The sequence below is a fragment of the Callithrix jacchus genome, chromosome 10 (assembly GCF_049354715.1).
Source record: "Callithrix jacchus isolate 240 chromosome 10, calJac240_pri, whole genome shotgun sequence".
NCBI lineage: Eukaryota > Metazoa > Chordata > Mammalia > Primates > Cebidae > Callithrix > Callithrix jacchus.
Window position 1 is genome coordinate 64,754,160 of NC_133511.1, and position 5,670 is coordinate 64,759,829.

The following is a 5,670-nucleotide window of genomic DNA, read 5'->3' on the forward strand; positions in this document are numbered from 1 at the left end:
CCTCTCGGTGCCAGGGCCCCCAGCATAGTGGGTCTGGAGCTGAATGGATCCCTTCCTGACAGTGACGGTGTTATCCCAGCCTGCTCCCAGCCCTGGCAGGCTTCAGGGCAGGACTCAGGCTGCTTCATCTCAAGTGGAAGACATTGCACAACTTGACCACACATACCCAAAGGCTTCATTTGAAAGTTGGGATGCGGGCCAGGCGAGGCAGCTCACGCCTGTAATCCCAGCACTTTGGGAGGCCAAGGAAGGCCGATCACCTGAGGTCAGGAGTTCAAGACCAGCTTGGCCAACATGGTGAAACCCCATCTCTACTAAAAATACAAAAATTAGCTGGGCGTTGTGGCATGTGCCTGTAATCCCAGCTACCTGGGGGGCTGAGGCAGGAGAATTGCTTGAATCCAGGAGGCAGAGGTTGCAGTGAGCCAAGATTGCACTCCAGCCTGCAAGACAGAGCGAGACTCCAACGCAAAAAAAAAAAAAAAAAAAAAGAGTTGGGATGCCAGCAAGGTGGTCACTGATATAATCTGGGCAAAAGATGGTGGGCAGTCATCAGGGGGAGTGACTGACAGTTGTCATGACCTCCCGATGGCACCTAGCCTACAGGGGAGAAAGCTGCGTTCACCCAGAGGCACATCTGGGGTGTAGCTGGACCTGAAGCAAGCCTAGAGCACTGTCCTCAGCCCCTCTGCTGGAGCCTGTGTGTCTGAGAACCCCTGCCTGAGGTTTGCCCTACTTCACAGGATGCCCTGTGGCCTCCCCACTCCTGTGTGGGTTGGTAGGACAGCAGCAGCAGCTTCTGTGGGGCTCCAGGTCTGACCCAGCCCCAGCCCCTCCCTCCCTGGCTCCAGAAAGTCTGGAGCCCTGAGACTCCCAGGAAGGACCCTGGCCTGCTGAGGCCTCTGTGGGCTGAGACACCAGGAAGATCCAGGCCCTCAACACGCCAGCCTTTCATTTGCTGGAGCCAGGGCAGCAACTGGAGGTGGGGCCAAGCCAGGAGGAACCTCAGGGTCATCTGGTCATCAGAGGTGAAGAAGTCCCAGAGGGGGCCCTATCTTGCCCAGAGACACACAGTGAATTCGAAGACACACAGTGGACCACTCTGTAAAGGATGGCTCTTTCATATCCATCTCCCCAGCAAAGCTGTGAGGGAGGCAGGGATTATGAGTCCCATTTTACCAAAAGGGAACAGAGGTTCAGAGAGAGGCAGTGATTTGCCCAAAGACACACACAGTAACAGGCTGCACCTTTCCCAGTTCCTCTCTCTCTCTCTCTCTCTCTCTCTCTCTCTCTCTCTCTCTCTCTTTCTCTCTCTGTAATTACTGACCAATCAGCAGACTTCCCCTAAACACTTCGCTTGGCATAGAGGACCCAAGAGGAACTGACCCAAGGGGCTCCCTGTCCGGGGTGTCCAAGGAACAAGTGCACATGAAGGAGAGCAATACCGAGGAGGGCAAGTGGGAACCGAACCCAACTGGGAAAGCAGTTTTTCAAAGGCTGTGTGTGGTGTGGTGGAAAGAGCTCCAGGTGAGAGCAGACAGATCCAGTTACTGATAAAATCCCAGAGAGTAGAGGTCAGGCACTCCTCACCTGGATTCTTCAGTCCCTGGCATGGGCTCTGGCACCAGAGTCAGTTGAATAAACAAATAACCCCAATTCTAACAATTACTGGATACGTGTACTTGGGCAAATCACTCCGCTTCTGTGCCCTCAAGCTTCCTTATCTGTGAAATGGGGATAACTATAAAACACCCTTGACCCAGATGTTGAGAGATTCAGTAAGAAAATATGTTAAATGCCTTATACCGTGCTTGGCAAATGGTAAGACGCTTAATAACTAAAGATATTTTTACCTCCCTTCATTCATTCCTCCTCACCTGCCACTTAAAAGCACTTCAGAAACCTCAAAGCTGTTGGCCCACTCTGTGAGCCCGTCTCAAGTATTCAGACAGGAATGTACATAAAATGGAGGCCTTGCTGGGACAGGCTGAAATAATGTCATTTTCAGAAGCAGTGAAAAGCAGCAGAGCCAGAAGTTATTTGGGGGTTAGTGACTCAGGAACACATGAATGTCGGGAACTGCCTTTTTCTTTATAAATTATTTCCACACAATTTCAGACATTTCCTGGAAAACAAATGTGAATATAAATATGATGTAAATGGGTACCTGAAAATGTATATGGGGGAAAGCAAGGCAGGCAGTGAGAGATCACTGACACCTGACATGTGAATTTCATCCCAGTTTTGCCATTTGAAGCTGTGTGACATTGAGTAACACACTTAACCTCTCTGACCCCTTTGCTTACCAGTAAATGGGACATTTCTTCCTTGAGAGGTTATTGAGAGAATTCGGTAAAAGATAGCTTGTGAAATCATTGCTGATTATTAGTATCAATTCTTGGAGGGCAAGCGCCGTTCCATACCCTGAGCATAGGAAGAAGGCCAACTCAGCTCCTGCCCTCGCAGAGCTTCCTGTCTGAGTGACTGGAGCTGGGAGAACAGAGGACTCTAGGAGGCTGAATTTGACCCCGAGCGGAGAGGAGGGACGAAAGGTAATCTGTAGGTGAGTGTTTGGGGGGCCTTGTCAGTTAATGCAAAAAATAAGAACAATCCGCAAAGCCGGGCACTGTGCTTGTCGTCCACGCCAGGCCTCGCGCGCACTAGTTCTGCTACTTTTGCATCAGGTGCTCAGGTCCCGTGTTCCCTCAGCTGCGCGGCTACGAGGTCTCCATTTTGGGGGAGATACAAAAAGGCTCGGTCCTTAGTGGCTGCCCCTGCAGGGTTGAGGCTGCCCTCACCTCGCTCCCACCGTCCCTTCTGCGTCGCCCTCGTCCGCGGTCTGCGCACCCTCCGCTCCGGCCCTGGACTGACATATCACTTTGGGGGTCAATGCACTGTGCCCAACATTCGGCCTGAATTGATTAAGCACTTGCTGTATGCCGAGCCTGAGGCCTCGCCTGCCGGTGCGCTGGAGGCGGCGGACCAGGGATTCCAAGGCGGGGGCTGGTCGCACCGGTGGTGGAGGGTTCGTCGCGACAGGCGTTGGGGGGCAGGGAGGAAAGGGTTTCCGGGTAGAATGGGGGCTCGGTACGTTCTTAGTAGCAAAGTCGGGGGACACTAGCAGGCCTGAATCCCTGCGTGTTCAAGGGAAATGCGTGGATTTCTATGCATACAAGCCACTCCCCACCCAACTATTTCGCGCACGCGATGGCCCACGCTCTTGCCGGTGCCTTCGCCTCTAGTAAGTTGAAGGAAAAGAAGCCAAGCAGCTGGCTCGTTGGTCTAGGGGTATGATTCTCGGTTTGGGTCCGAGAGGTCCCGGGTTCAAATCCCGGACGAGCCCCTCTTTTCTTGATTGATTATTTATTTATTTATTTATTTATTTTTAAACTGCTTGGCACCCGTCATTTGGCCTTCTACAGTCCTAATGAGGGCAAAATGGGACCTGGCACAATTAGAAGAGGTTGGATCTCAGATTGAAAACGAGCGAGCGGTTTTGCCCACTGGCTGCTGTGTAAAGAATTCTTCCAGCTCTAAATGGGCTGTATTTAAAGAACGGAGATCCGGGGAAAGGAAAAGAAAATGAGGGCTCGTCCGGGATTTGAACCCGGGACCTCTCGCACCCTAAGCGAGAATCATACCCCTAGACCAACGAGCCACCGCTCGGGTAAAATTTCCTTTCGCTTTGTAAGTAGAATGGGAGGCTCCCTGGAGCCTGAGCATTTCCGCCCCAGCCGCACAGGACTCGCAATGGCGTGTGCACTTAGGATTCGCCTCCGGTAACCGATCCGGTATCCGCACAGCGGGACCCCGAGACTCGCTCTGTCGCCCGCGAGCCTTGGATCTGGACGCAGGGAGAGTGCAACCAGTCCGCCCTGCAGCAGGGAAACGTGCCTTTCTGCAGACGCAGGGACCACGAGTTTACACTGTACCTGGGAGCTGGGGCTGGGACTCTGGAGAGCTACAGGCCGGTCACTGGGGGCGCCGGCTGGGATGGCGGGCTGAGATCCCGGGCAGGAGAATTCTCCCTGATCCGTGTGTGGAGCTCCGTAACGCGCCAGTGTTCCAAACATCACATCATCATCATCATCGTCATCATGACTGCAGCCTGGGTCTTGGGGTTCCTGGATGTAGAGTGAGAGGATGACTGACATTGCGAGGCTCTGGCCTGACATTTCGGTCAGGGTTGGGTCAGATGTGCAGTTTCTTGGTTTAACTACCGAATACCTGGCGGAACCCACCGGCTCTGGTTCACCGAATGGGTCTCCCAGCACGTGGGGAGCCTGGTACCGTTTTCTGCACTTTGCCTCTGCGTCCGCGGTCCACAGATTCTAGGCTCCCTGAAAAGCCTCTGTGGAGAACAAGGGTGCCAGACCCACTCCCAGAAACGGGTTTCATGGAGCCCTTCCACCTTGTGACTCAGTGTCCTTGGGACATGCAGACAATGTGTTCCGCAAGCCCTCTGGTGAAAAGGGGATCACAAGGTCCGCCTCTGCCTTCTTGTCAGAGAGAATTGGGAGCTCCCCACCACCGGCCCCTGTTCCCCTTAGGAGAGCGGAAGGTAGTGGCTGTGCTGGCCCCCATCACAAGGCTACCAGCGGTGCGCATACTGCCCTGCAGATCGGACCAGACAATTTCCGTTGCTGCCTCTCTCTCTCCCCCCATCCCCCTCTCTCCCTCTCCCCCCCCCCGCCGCCCACCCCCCCCCCCCACACACCCTGACTTCAAGATGGGGAAACTGAGACTGCAAAGCCCTGGAGGGACTTTTGCCCAGTGGCCGTTTTCCAAACTCCTTTCAGCTGTGTCCTGTGCCTTCAGGAGCTGGCTGGAGCCTCCCATTTCCTCATTCCCAGGTCTGAGGATGTGCGGGCAGGAAGGAATCCCTGCAGTCAGTCTGCTGGAAGCATTTGTAAAGCTCCTTTCACTCTACAACACGCTTCCACTGGCGCCTGCTTGGGCCCCCCCAACCCCCAGCTGGGCCCTGGGGACACTGATGAGTCAAGCCTGCCTTCTGAACCCCCTACCCAGTGGTGGCCACACTGGCTGCACCCTCTGCCTAGCCCTGGGCTGTGGACTGGGCTTCAGGGAACTCAGTTTGGGCCCTGGCAGACTGTGGTTGCTGCTAAACAAGGCTGCGGCCTGGACACACACCCAGAACCTTATATCCTCCACCCGGGCCCTCTGTGCCCCCAGACAGGCCTTACCCATGGACAGTTCCACACCCACAGTCTTCAAACCCTGCGGCGGCTCCGCAGGCCCTGGGAGCAATGGCTGAGCTGTTTGCCTGACACCTGGGCTCTCTGAGGCCTGACCCCTCCTCACTCCATGAACACCCCAGCCATGCCTCCATTGGAAGTGGCTCCTTCCAGCTGGGGATGCCCCCAGCTTCCTGCACATTCCAGGCCTTGCCGTTTCTGCACCACCACCTTCTCCTCCAGGCAGACACTCCTCCAAGTGCCCCCAGACCCTGACTCCCTGTCGCCTAGATGGCTGACCCTGCACACATCTGCGTCTCTACCCACAGGAGTGTGAGGGAGGGTTCCCTGAGTAGTGGCCATGTCAGCACAGGGCCCGATGCAGATGACTTGTAAAGCGTTTGTTGAATTAGTGGTATTTTATCTTTTTGTAAAAGGCGAACTCAAAAAAAGACACCATAATGGCTCAAAGGCT

The 5,670-nt window shown here is 54.6% G+C and overlaps 2 non-coding genes across 2 annotated transcripts; one reads left to right on the forward strand and one right to left on the reverse strand.

Annotated features, from left to right (window-relative positions):
* The first annotated feature begins 3,271 nt into the window (after positions 1 to 3,271).
* Positions 3,272 to 3,343, forward strand: TRNAP-UGG (transfer RNA proline (anticodon UGG)). The gene has a single exon. It is a non-coding gene; the product is annotated as a tRNA-Pro (tRNA).
* Positions 3,344 to 3,586: 243 nt separating this feature from the next.
* Positions 3,587 to 3,658, reverse strand: TRNAP-AGG (transfer RNA proline (anticodon AGG)). Its single transcript has one exon. It is a non-coding gene; the product is annotated as a tRNA-Pro (tRNA).
* Positions 3,659 to 5,670: the final 2,012 nt, after the last annotated feature.